Genomic DNA, 14241 nt, shown 5'->3' with positions numbered 1-14241 from the left:
GGTGGAGAGTATATTGATAGGCTGCAGCACAGCCTGGTAGGGAAACACCAATGCCCTTGAACGGAAAATCCTACAAGAAGTAGTGGATGCTGCCCACTCCATCACAGGTAAAGCACATCTACATGAAACATTGTCACAGGAAATTAGCATCCATCATCCAACTCCCTCCCTCATTGCTGCCAACAGGAAGGAGGTACAGAAGCCTCAGGACCCACATCACCAGGTTCAGGAACAGTTATTACCCCTCAACCATCAGGAAGGAGGTACAGGAGCCTCATGACTCACACCACCAGGTTCAGGAACAGTTATTACCCCTCAACCATCAGGAAGGAGGTACAGAAGCCTCAGGACCCACATCACCAGGTTCAGGAACAGTTATTACCCCTCAACCATCAGGAAGGAGGTACAGGAGCCTCAGGACTCACACCACCAGGTTCAGGAACAGTTATTACCCCTCAACCATCAGGAAGGAGGTACAGAAGCCTCAGGACCCACATCACCAGGTTCAGGAACAGTTATTACCCCTCAACCATCAGGAAGGAGGTACAGAAGCCTCAGGACCCACATCACCAGGTTCAGGAACAGTTATTACCCCTCAACCATCAGGAAGGTGATACAGGCTCTTGAACCAAAGGGGTTACCTTCACTCAACTTCACTTGCTCCATCACTGAAATGTTCCCACAACTTGCGGACTCACTTTCAAGGACTCTTCATCTCATGTTCTCGATATTTATTGCTTATTTATTGCTTATTGTTTCTTTCTTTCTGGATTTACACAGCTCTTGCCTTTTGCACTCTGGCTGACCCCCAAGTTATCGCGGTCTTTCATTGATTCTGTTAAGGTTTTTATTCCATAGATTTATTGAAAATGAATCTCAGGGTTGTAGATGGAAACGCATACCTACTTTGATAATAAATTTTACTTTGACTTTGTTGACACCATGATTGATTAACTAATCACCTACTTAATGTGAACATTTTGAATAGAGTCAGGCAGATTGACAGAATCGCATAATTACAATGGTAGCACGTCCCAACTAGCAGAACCCTTTCTGTTACAGGGTTGACGCATGGCACCCTGAATACTCAACTGAACAGAGATTTAAGTGATGAAACAGATCTGTCCTGAACTGGGCCTTAACAGGCAGGGATATATCTTTCACAAGGTGCCGATACCGATCTGATGCCTTCCCCCTGTGTAGTTTCAGCTGGGCAGAGTCAGAATGTCCCACACACAATGGTCGGTTTCACAAATCACAAAGTATTAGTGAGTCCTAATGAAGGGTCTCGGACTGAAACTGTCTTTACTTTCTGCAATGAAGGTCCTCTGTCTCTGATGATCTTCAGGACTCCCTTCATCACGTCGTGGCTTCTCTCCGTTTTCACTACTGTCAGCCATGCAAGCCCGGCTGGAGACTCAGGAGTATCGTCAGCACTCAGACGTAGAAGGAATCTTCACTACTGTTTCCGTAACAATTCTGAGCTGAAGCCCCAAATCCGGAGGACTGCTGGACCACTCTTAGTTTGACCTCTACCCTTTGACCTGTTCGGCATGGGCGATCCTACCAAGAGTCAAAGCACCAAAGCCCCGACCCCAGCCCAGCATAGCTCTCTGGGTCATTGAGGCATGCAAGCCTTCAAACCACAACAAGGCTGTGGACCTCTTGGAGGTCAGCCCGTAATGTTGGCTCTTTATCCAGCTCTCTAATCTCCTGAGTTGCTCCATTTTGCTTGTGTTACTCTGGATTTCCAGCATTTGTCAGTTGGAAATTAAGCTGCTTCATCATTATGTGCCGTGTCATATGACGTCACCATTATGCACCGTGTCGTGTGATGTGGGCAATCAGGGTCTTTCCATGACCATGATTGTTCTTGGCAAAATTTTCTACAGAAGTGGTTTGTCACTGCCGCCTTCTGGCCAGTGTCTTTACAAGATGTGTGACTCTTCAGAGATTGTCCTGCCTGGCATCAGTGGTGGCATAACCTGGACTTGTGATCTGCACCGGCTGCTCATACAACCATCCACCACCTGCTCCCTTAGCTTCACATAACCCAGATTGGGGGGCTAGGCAGGTGGCAGGGTACTACACCTTGCCCAAGGGTGATCTGCAGGCTGGCGGAGGGAAAGAGCGCTTCACACCTCCTTTGGTAGAGACGTGTCTCCACCCCGCCAGCCAAGGAGTGCACTGGATTTGTTTTTAACACAATCCTGTCAATCATATACTCCATACACAGTGCTGGATTCCAAGTGAACTGCGGGGCGGCCCGGTAGCGTAGCGGTCCACACAACGCTTTACTGTACTGGCAACCCGGGTTCAATTCCCGCCACTGCTGAATAGACTCCTGAAGCTCTTCTATCCCTGAGGTCGAATTATTGTTTTTTGGAGCAAATTAACTCTCCTCACAATTAAAAACCAGAAACACACCAGAGATTAAACACAAGAGGTTCAACAGATACTATAAATTCAAAGCAGCACACACAATATATTCCATCTTGGCTCCCCCCCCTACGAGTTCTCTTCTATTCACCCATCTATCACCTTCCCTGAACACCTCAATCCTCCCCCTCCCTAACACACTACCAACCCCCTCCCCCACTCCAATCCCAGCTCTCATCCATGCCAGGTCTTCACAATTCCTTCCAACCTCCCTCTCTGAGGCAGACCGTTCTGTCCTCGGGTAAGGGCCTCACTTTTATCTCCCCGCACACACACCTCAGTGAGTTCCGTGCCCACCATGATGCCGAGCTCTTCCTCCACCATCTCCGTCTCTGAGCCTATTTCTTAGGCAAGGATGCCCCCATCCCACACCAGTGACCCCTTCTCCCATCTTTAACCCTACTCCTCTTCCTGGACACCCCCACCCTGGTCTTCTGCCTGCTCTGGACCTTTTCATTGCCAACTGCCAATGGGACACCAACCGTCTCGACTTCAACATTCCTCTCATTTCCAACCTCACTCCTTCTCAACACTCCGCTCTGCACTGCCTCCGCACTAATCCTAACCTCACCATCAAACCTGCAGATTAGGGAGGTGCTGTAGTAGTCTGGCGAACTGACCTCTACCTTGCTGAGCCCCCAGCGCCAGCTCTCAGACACTTCCTCTTACTTACCCCTGGAACAGGACCCCACTAAGGAGCACCAGGCCATTGTCCTCCACACCATCACCAACCATATTGACTCTGGGGATCTCCAACCCACCACCACCAACCTCATTATTCCCTCAACCTGCACCTCCCATTTCTACCTCCTACCCAAAATCCACAAACCTACTTGTCCAGGTAGACCCATCACTCGCTCTTGATCTTTTCAATGACTTCAAGTTCCCTAGCCCTGGTCGTCTCATTTTCACTACGGATGTCCAGTCCCAACACACCTCCAGTCCAGTCCCTACTCACCTCCAGCCCCCATCAGCCTTAAAGCTCTCTGCTTCTTTCTGGACACCAGACCCAACCTGTTCCCCTCCACCACCACTCTCCTCTCTCTGGCGGAACTGTTCCTCACCCTCAACAAATTCTCCTCTGGCTCATCCCACTTCCTTCAAACTAAAAGGTGAAGCCACGAGCACTCGTGGGGGTCCCAGCTATGCCTGCTTTTTCATCGGCTACGTGGAACAGTCTATGTTCCAAGCCTACACTGGTATCATGCCCCAACTCTTCCTACACTACATCAATAACTGCATTAGTGCTGCTTCCTGCACCAGTGCTGAACTCGTCCACTTCATCAACTTTGCCTACAACTTCCACGCTGCCCTCAAATTTACCTGGTCCATTTCCAACACTTCCCTTCTCTTCCTTGATCTCTCTGTCTCTATCTCTGCAGTAAGTTTATCTACTGATATCTTTTATAAACCTACTCATTTTCACAGCTACCTGAACTATACCTCTTCCCAGCCTGTCACTTATAAAAATGACATCCCCTTCTCTCAGTTCCTCTGGCTCTGCCGTATCAGCTCTCAGAATGAGGCTTTTCATTCCAGAATGAAGGAGATGTCCTCCTTCTTCAACGAAAGGAGCTTCCCTTCCTCCAACATCAAAGCTGCCCTCACCTCTCTTCCATTTCACGAATATTTGCTCTCACCCCATCCTCATGCCACCCCTGCAGGGAGAGATTTCCTCTTGTCCTCACCTACCACCCGACTAGCCTCCGCGTCCAGCACATAATTCTCTGCAACTTCCGCCATCTCCAACGGGATCCCACCACCAAGCACACCTTTCCCTTCTCCCCACTTTCCACTTTCAGCAGGGATCGAATCCTACATGACTCTCTTGTCCATTTGTCCCTCCCCACTGATCTCCCTTCTGGCACTTACCCTTGCAAGCAGAACAAGTGCCACACTTGCCCCCACACTCTCCATCACTACCATTCAGGGCCCAAACAGTCCTTCCAGGTGAAGCGACACTTCACCTGTGAGTCTGTTGGGGTCGACTACCTGTTGCTCTGGGTGTGGCCTCCTGTATATCGGTGAGACCCAATGTGGACTGGGAGACCGCTTCGCCGAGCAATAAACACTCTGTCTGCCTGAAAAAGTGGAATCTCCTGGTGGCTACCAATTTCAATTCTATTTCCCATTTCCATTCAGACATGTCAGTCACGGCCTCCTCTACTGCCACGATGAGGCCACACTCAGGTTGGAGGAGCAACACCTTATATTCCGTCTGGGTAGCCTCCAACCTGATAGAATGAACATTGATTTCTCGAACTTCTGCGAATTTCCCACCCCCCCACCACCCTTCCCCTTCACCGTTTCCCATCCCCATTTCTCTCTCTCACCTCATCTCCTTACCTCCCTCAGATACTCCTCTCACTTCCCTTTCTTCTATGGCCTTCTGTCCTCTCCTATCAGATTCCCCCTTCTCCAGCCCTTTATCTCTTTCACCAATCGACCTCCCAGCTCTTTACTTCACCCCCACCCCTTCTATCACCTATCACCTGCCACCTTCTACTTCTTCTTCTCCTCCCCTCACCTCTGACTTCTCATCTCATTTCCAGTCCTGATGAAGGCCCTCGGCCCGAAACGTCGACTGTTTTAGTTGTTCCTCTCCGCGGCTCATGGCACATTGGGCAGTAACCTTGCCGTTTCTTTCACATCTGTCTGTTTTTTACCAGGCCGAGTCGCCAGCTTGACGCTCAACCCAGCACGGATGGAAGGCGTGCAAGGAGCCAGCCGGACTCGAACCGCCACTCAGCTCGAAGTCCGGTGCGGATGCCACCACACCACTGGCCGGCAGAGATGCTGCCTGACGTGCTGAGTTCCTCTAGCATTTAGTGAATGCCGCAGAGATTATTATGGCCAGACTTTGTACTCCTCACGCTGAAATGGCTCCCTTCCCTGGCACTGTGGCAACGTTTTCAGATGTTTACAGTAAAATCTGTCCTTTATTTATAGAATAACCTTGTTTACTCCTCCATCAATGCAACAGCTTCCCCAGTCTCTCTCCCTGCAGCTGAAGCCCTTGAACAAATCTCCTGCGCACCAACTCTGGGGTCTTGGCATTCATCTCCAAGCACAGGTTCAGGAGAGGAGGCAAGAACGCTGGCGAATGAGGATGATGCAACCTTCCAACTCATCTTCTGGAGCAAATTCTGTGAAATTCTTGCCCGTTTCCTTCTCCAGCCGGGGAAGATCTGTCCCAGCTTGTCCTCCTTCCCTCCACCTCCCCCTCCTTCTTATCCTGGCCTCTTCTCCCTTCCTTTCCAGTCCTGACAAAGGGTTTCGGCCGGAAGTGGCAACTCTTTCTTTCCCAACATAGGTGCTCCTATCGTTCCCCCCGATGAATCACCCAATTGAGCATGGGGACAGGTTTATCTGTTCAGACTAAACAGTTGTGAGCCACGGAATACACACTAAGCTCCCTATTCACATGAACACAAAATCTCCTGTTGTAACGGGTGCTGTGGTCCCCCACTAACTTTAACACAAGAGATCCTGCTGATGCTGGAAATCCAGAGCAGCGCACACAAACTCCTGGAGGAGCTCAGCAGGTCAGGCAGCATCTGTGGAGAGGATTGAACAGTCGACGTTTTGGGCCGAGGCCCCTTCATCAGGTCTGGAAAGGAAAGTGGGGGGATGGGTCAGAAGGTGTGGAGGGGAAAGAGTACAAGCTGGAAGTTGATAGGTGAAGCCAGGTCTGTGTGTGTGTTGGGGGGTCGGGGACGGAGGATGAAATAAAGAGCTGGGAGGTGATAGATGGGAAAGGTAAAGGGCTGAAGAAGAAGGAAACTGATAGGAGAGGAGAGACAGCCATAGGAGAAAAAGAAGGAAGAGGGAAACTAGGGGAAGGTGATAGGCAGGTGAGGTGGAGAAAAGATGCCAGAGTGAAGAATTGAAGAAGAGGTAAGGGGGAGGGGAAAAATTACTGGAAGTTAGAGAAAACTAACTTCAGAGGCGCGGGGGAGATCTGATAGAGATGTGTAAGATTATGAGAGGCATGGAGAGTATAGACAGACAGTATCTTTTTCCCAGGGTTGAAACGTCTAATACCAAAGGGCATGCACTTAAAGTAAGAGTGGGTAGCTTCAAAGGGGATGTGAGGGTAAGTTTATTTTTCCCCACACAGAAGGTGGTGGGTCCCTGGAATGCACTGCCTCGGGTGGCGGTAGGGGCAGAAACATTAGGGATTTTTTTGGAGATGTTTAGATAGGCCCCTGACTGCGAGGAAAATAGAGGGATATGGACATTGGGTGGGCAGAGGAGACTGGCTTAATTGACCATTTCATTGGATCAGCACAACGCTGAGGGCCAAAAGGGCTTTAACAGTCTAAATGAAGCCTACGAACTAAGCCTAAAAGCAACACTTACTCCCCAAATTCAGCCTAATAACTAGGCCTAAGAATACGAATTGGGTCCATAAAGTTAGAGCACTGAGAATAGGATTACTCCCTGTTAACTTAATCCAGACTGGGGACACCTGCGCACCCTGATACGAAAGAGATCACCAGAAACTGCACAAAGTAGGGATGGCCTATCTCTTCTTTGAACTCACGTACTGTTCTATATTCTAAGTTCCAGGTCAATGCTGGAGGCTTCCCAGATGGGATACAAAGTGCTTGCTTGTCCTCTATCCTGAAGGTGGCCTCGCCGAGGCTGTAGATTATCAACACCAGGCAATTATCTCCGCAGGTTTTGCGACAGCTCAGTATACACTTGGGTGGAGACACGTCTCTACCAAAGGAGGTGGAAGGCGTTCCTTCCCTTCGATAGCCTGCAGGTCACCTTTGGGCAAGGTGTAACACCTGTTCAGCAGTGCCCCCACCCACTCTCCCGCACTCGAGTCAGGGTCAGGTGAAGCCATGGGAACAGGCATGAGCAGCCGGCCTATATCACAAGCTATGCGGCCACTGACAGTCTCTGAAGGGTATTGATAATGGCTGGGATTTCACCCATCTTGTTAAGACGCTGCCCAGAAGGTGATGGCAAACCACTTCTGTAGAGAAACATGCCAAGGACAGTCATGGCCACGGAAAGACCGTGATCACCCACATCATCCAGGAAGGGCACGTAACGAATGAACAAACGGACGTATACAACCAGAAATAGGATGCAGGTTACACGCGGAGTTGAAGGGAACTGCACATACTCACCACTGGATTGCTTGCAGTTGGAAAGATTAATCCATATTCATCTGAAATAAAAGATACAGAGAGACAGACACATCCACAAGAACACTGCCTCAAAGCAGAAAGGCAACAGTAGTTACTTAAACCTCATATCTTTCTTCATAAAATACCCCATATTTTTCCCACCGACAATGGCCAATGGCCTCCATACGATCAGTGTGGATCAGTGGAGTTCGCATGAAGAGCAAATAACTTCAGCAACTGACTGCAGCCGCCAATCTGAGTACGGACTGTACAGTAGACTCAAAATGCAACCCCAAACAATGGGTTCCTAAGAAGCATGAAGCACAGCTAAATGGAAAACAAGACAGGGCTGATGTGTATTTGTTACCTGGAAGTCAGTAATGTGGGTGTGAAGAGGGAGGGGTGAAAGTTGTGTGTAGTTGAGAAGAATCACTATAAGGGCATTAGAACTAAATAAATTGTTCTGTCACTTTCATCTTTAACATAGGTGCTGTAATGTGAGATCAGAGTCTCTCTCTCTCTCTCTCTTTCCCTGCCTCTCCCTCACTCCCTCTCTCCCCGTCTCTCTCCATTTCCCTCTCCCCTCTCTCTGCCTTCCTCCCTCTCTCCCACACTCCCTCTCCCCCTCTCTTCCCATTCCTATCCCTTTCTCCCTCTCTCTCACTCATTCCCTCTCTTTCTTCCTCTCCCTCTTTCTTCCCCGCCGCGCCCGCCCCCGCCCCCCGTTCATCTGGGAACATTCTAACAGAGACAGGTAATCATCCTCCCACCAAGGTAGAGTAGTGGTCAGCACAGCGCATTACAGTGCCGCCGGCGGCAGGTTCAATTCCCGCCGCTGCCGTAAGGAGATGTACCGTCCCCTCCCCGTGGACGTGCGGGTGTCCCTCCGGTTCCCTCCCGCACTGCCAAAGACCTACCGCTGGGTAGGTGGGTGGGTTGTTGTGGGTGGTTCTGTGATGGGGCCAGGGTTAAATCCAGAGGGTTGCAGGGCAGCGCGGCTCAGTGGGGTCGGAACGGCCCACTTCCCACTGTATCTCAATGAATAGAGAAATACGGGGTAAAAAAGGGCAATTTCTTGCTGCAAGGGGCAATTCTCTCAGGCTGGGGGATGGGGAAAGAGGGAGATGGAGGGAGGGAGAGAGGGAGAGGGGGGAGAGAGAAGTTGAAAGGAGGGAGAGGGGGAGGAAGAGAGATGGAGGGAGGAGGGGGAGGGGGAGGGGGAGGGAGGGGGAGACGGGGGGAGAGGGGAGAGAGAGGGGGAGAGGGGAGGGGGAGGGGGGAGAGGGGAGAGGGGAGAGGGGAGAGGGGAGAGGGGGAGAGGGAGAGAGGGAGAGAGGGAGAGAGGGGGAGAGGGCGAAGGACAGACGAAGAGAGGGAGGAAGGGGGAGAGAGCTAGTGGAGAGGGCGAGGGGTGAGGGGGAGAGGGGGGAAGGGAGAGGGCTAGGGGACGGGAGAGAGGGGGTGAGAAAGGGGTAAGGGAGAGCTGACTGGAGGGGGGTGAGAGAGGTGGCAAGTGAATGGGAAAAGGAGGGAGGGAGAGAGAGAAACAGGGGAGAGGAGGGGGAGGGAAAGAGAGAGAGTGAGAGGGAGGGAGAAAGAGAAAGGGAGAGGGAGAGAGAGAAAGGGAGAGGGAGGGAGGGAAAAAGGGAGAGGGTGGCGTAGAGGGGAGTGGGGAGGGGAGGGTGAGATGGGGAGAGGGGAAAGGATGGAGGGAGCGAGAAGGAGAGAGAGATATATAGGGGTGGGGAGGGGAGGGGAGGGAGAGGGAGGGAGGGACAGGAAGCGAGGCAGAGGGATAGAAAGAGGGAGGGAGAAGTGGGAGAGGGGGAGGGGAGGGGAGGAGAGGGGGAGTGAGGGAGAGGAGAGATGGGGAGGGGAGGGAGTTGGAGGGAGGGGAAGAGAATCAGACAGAGAGTTGGGGAGGGAGGTAGAAAGAGAGAGGGAGGGAAGGAGGGAGGGAGAGAGAAGGATGGGAGAGGGAGGGCGAGAGGGAGATGGAGGGTGAGAGGAAATGGGTGGGAGAGATGGGAGGGGGAGAGGGAAGTTGAAAGGAGGGAGAGGAGGAGGGGAGGGGAGAGGGGAGAGTGGAGGGAGGGAGCGGGAGAGAGAGAGGGTGAGGGGGGGTGGGAGAGAGGGAGAGGGATAAAGAGGGAGAGGGAGAGGAAGCGAGGGAAAGGGATATAAAGAGGGAGGGAGTGGGGGTAGAGGGGAGGGGGAGGGAGGAGAGAGGCAGAGGGAGAGTGAGAGGGAGAGGAAGCGAATCAGATAGAGAGTTGGGGAGGGAGGTAGAAAGAGGGAGAGAGGGAGGGAGAGAAAAGGATGGGAGAGGGAGGGCGAGAGGGAGAGGGAGGGTGAGAGGAAGAGGGTGGGAGAGATGGGAGGGGGAGAGGGAAGTTGAAGGGGAGAGGGAAGTTGAAATGAAGAGGGGGAGAGGGGGGGAAAGGGATATACGGAGGGGGAGAGGGAGGACGGGGAAAGATATAGAGGGGGAGGTAGCGAGGGAGAGGGATATAAAGAGTGGGGGAGGGGAGGGGGAGAGGGAGGGGGGAGAGGAATAATGCGATAGGAGGGAGAGATGGAGGGAGTGAGAGAGAGGGAGGGGAGAGGGCAAGTGGGGGAGAGAGGGGGGAAAGGGAGCGGGGTAGGGGAAGGGGAGAAAGGAGGTGAGAAAGGGAAGGGGGAGAGGAGAGTGGAGAGGGGGTGAGAGAGGTGGCGAGTGAGTGGGAGGAGGAGGGAGGGAGGGAGGGAGGGAGAGAGAGATACAGGGGAGGGAAAGAGAGCGAGAGGGAGGGAGAGAGGGAAAGGGAGAGGGAGGGAGGGAGAGTGAGAAAGGTAGGTTGAGGGAGGGGGAGGGGGAGAGGGGGAGAGAGGAGGGGGCAGAGAGGGGGGAGAGAGAGAAGGACGGACGAAGAGAGGGAGGGAGGGAGGGAGGAAGGGGGAGAGAGCTAGTGGACAGGGCAAGGCAAGGGGTGAGGGGGAGAGGGGGTAAGGGAGAGGGCTAGGGGAGGGGAGAGAGGGGGTGAGAAAGGGGTAAGGGAGAGGTGAGTGGAGAGGGGGGTGAGAGAGGTGGCAAGTGAGTGGGAGAAGGAGGGAGGGAGAGAGAGAAACAGGGGAGAGGAGGGGGAGGGAAAGAGAGTGAGAGGGAGGGAGAGAGAGAAAGGGAGAGGGAGGGAGGGAAAAAGGGAGAGGGTGGTGTAGAGGGGAGAGGGGAGGGGGGAGGGTGAGATGAGGAGAGGGGGAAGGATGGAGGGAGGGAGAGAGAGATATAGCAGAGGAGAGGGGAGGGAGAGGGAGGGAGGGACAGGAAGTGAGGCAGAGGGATATAAAGTGGGGGAGGGGAGGGGGTAGAGGGAGGGGGACAGGGAGGGGGGAGAGGAATACTGCAATGGGAGGGAGAGATGGAGGGAGTGAGAGAGAGGGAGGGGGAGAGGGTGAGTGGGGGGAGACATGGAGGGAGTGGGGGGAGAGGGAGAGTGGGGGGGAGAGGGGGAAAGGGAGCGGGGTAGGGGAAGGGGAGAGAGGGTGTGACAAAAGGGAAGGGGGAGAGGAGAGTGGAGAGGGGGGTGAGAGGTGGCGAGTGAGTGGGAGGAGGAGGGAGGGAGAGAGAGATACAGGGGAGGGAAAGAGAGCGAGAGGGAGGGAGGGAGAGTGAGAAAGGGAGGTTGGGGGGGTAGAGAGGGGGGAGAGAGAGAGAGGGAGAGGGAGAGATAAAGAGGGGAGGGGGAGGGAGAGGAAGTGAGGGAGAGGGATATAAAGAGTGATATAAAGAGGGAGGGGGAGGGGTTAGAGAGAGAGAGATAAAGAGGAGGGGAGGGGAGGGATATAAAGAGGGGGAGGGAGATGGGGAGAGGGGGAGAGGGAGGAGAGGGAGGAGGAGGGATGGAGAGAGGAACAGAGGGTGAGGGCATGGAGAGAGAGGGAGGGAGGGAGGAAGGGGGAGAGAGGGGGTGAAGAGGGAGAGAGTGAGGGGAGAAGGGGTAGGGAGAGGGGTAGGGGAGGGGAGAGAGGGGGTGAGAAAGGAGTAGGGGAGAGGTGAGTGGAGAAGGGGGTGAGAGAGGTGGCGAGTGAGTGGGAGGAGGAGGGAGGGAGAGATACAGGGGAGGGAAAGAGAGAGTGAGAGGGAGGGAGAGAGAGAAAGGGAGAGGGAGGGAGGGTTTCATGACATATGGGAGTGATGATAAACCTGATCCTGATACGGGTGTCTCCTGTGGACTGAGAGTGGGAAGGGGGGACCGGGAGAGGGGAATCATGATTGGGGGAGAGGGGAGGGAGTGGGAAACACCAGAGGGACATTCTGTAATGCTCAATAAACCAATTGTTTGGGATCAAATGACCAGTGGCAGCGCCGGAGATTTTTTCTTGCTGCCAACAGAGCCAAGTTGCTGTTCCGAGCATCGCCGCTGCTGTTCCTGAAGTAGTTTTTGACGTGTCTGAGGCGAGGGAAACTCGGTTCGCATGAGGACCGACACTGACCCAGACACGCGTTCTCATCAATAACACACCGGCCGGGCCAGTGTCTGTTCGATGCCTTTAAGAAGCGACTCTGCGTCCAACCCTTCAGCTGGAGTGAAGTGCAAGAATTCTTCAAGCACTGTTTCGTTATTCAAACACCGCACCACCACTGATATTTGCTCCTTTTTACTCAAGTCTTTACTTTCACCCACCATGACGGCAAAATATCCAGCCTCCTTAATTTCTGCACGTATTTGATGTCTGACCATATCTGCCATAATACCCATAATTTCATTTCGGATATCGTGATGGGTGTTGTTTGCATTTCCAGGATTGTCCTCTATTTTTTTAGCTGCAGTCTAATCAAACTTCCCAATTACAGGGAGCAACTCAGCGAAGTTTCCCCTATTGCCAGATCCATCATTCTCCCGGTGTCCTCGCCGGACAACGCCTCGGCTCGCAGTACAGCGCAGAGACCCAACCACTGCTCGCATATACTCACCATTTTCTTGGACAATCTTTGCATGTCCTTTATCAAGCATATTTCCCAGTCTTGCACCGTCTTGTTTTCTCAATCTGAATTCGGCCCGCGCCTCCATCGCAAACTTATGGGCCGCACTGACACGGTGGGTTTTGAAAGCTGCTGTCGCTTTCCGCCAGTTGCGGTAACCGGAGACTCAGAATGGAGCCCATGTCCTCCACGCAGGAAATGCCTGCACGCCAAGCAGAACGTAGCATCTTTTGTGAGTGAATATTCAAACTCCTTTGCTGATCGCCAGACTGTTGCGAAGGGCCCTTCCTCAGGCTGCTGGCTGACTGACAGCGGCTTCATCCACCTTCTCTTCCCAATCCCGCTCCATTTCCTCTCCCTCTCCTCCTCCGATGAACTGCTGTCGTCCTCATCCCCACTGACTCCTTTCTGCATCTCACTTTCAATTCAGACCGGCTCAGGCTGATCCCTCTGGATGAGCTCGTTTTCTGACTAAAAATCCATCCACTTCTCACGCCCGCCAAAACCGTGCACGTGCCCGGCCCGCCATCGCGTGTAAAAGCATCACGTGCGCGCGTGGCATCGGTTCGTCTCGCGAGACCACGGGTCTGTGCCGGAATGGAGTCAGTGACGTCACCACCTCCAGTGACCTGAGATCAGCTGAACTGATCTGAGGACAGCGACAGCGAGACAGTGACAACGAGCGGATAAGCAGAAGTGCAGAGTGCACCCGACAGAGTTTATAACTTTATTGCTGCGTGGGTACTATGGCAATTGGGGGCGCTGTTTCACTACATCAACTGGAGAAACAAGCTGTATTCAAAACTATACAGAGAAAGCAAAGCAGCTGCAGTCAATGTCTTGGTGGGGCTATTGCAATTTCTGATGGGGCTATAGCTGCCCACCGCTCCTGCCACTCCTCTGCCGCTTGTCCCACACCCCTCCCGTGGCCATTCACAACATCTTGTGCTCCTGCCAGATTTACAAACTTGCTCTCTGCTACATGTTGACAAATGTAGTACGTGCAAAAATCTCAAGCACCCAAGCTCTGTGTGTCTAAGACTGATGCACAGTAGGATATATATTCCTCATTGCAATTTATTACTATTGTGTATATTATTATTCTGTACTTTATTATCAGTTAAGTCTGCACACTGATGAGTGTGTTTTTAAATGTTGCTGCTGCAACGAAAGAATTTCCTACTCCGGATCAATAAAGTACTTATCATTATTATTATTTATAGTATATTTTATACATTGCAATGTACTTCTATCACAAAACAACATATTTTACAACATATATCAGTGGTATTAAATCTGGTTCTGATTATGATTGTAAAACAATCACATACCAAGGACTCAAAAAACACCTTTTAATAATGTTGGTAGAAGATTATGCCTGTCATGTTTGTAACTCAAAAATCAATCGAGAGAAAAATATGCGAGAAAACGTATCTACTTCGTTTTGCTTTTGTGAGGCGCTCACATGTGATGCGGTGGCGTAATAACGTGTGCCATTTGCATAACCCGTAATGGATTATGTAAACAAGGAAGAATGCTTAATCAAAAATATATTTACAACATTACTCCAATATTAAATACACTATAATGCCCTGCTGTAAGGGGAGGTGGGATCTCCATTTCCCATTTTGTCCAAAAGCCCCACAACAGGGCAACAGTGCCACAGGGAAACTAAGTCCTTTGCTTGATGAGCGT

Source organism: Mobula birostris, unplaced genomic scaffold (assembly GCF_030028105.1).
Source record: "Mobula birostris isolate sMobBir1 unplaced genomic scaffold, sMobBir1.hap1 scaffold_3093, whole genome shotgun sequence".
Lineage (NCBI taxonomy): Eukaryota > Metazoa > Chordata > Chondrichthyes > Myliobatiformes > Myliobatidae > Mobula > Mobula birostris.
This window is presented reverse-complemented; position numbering follows the sequence as displayed.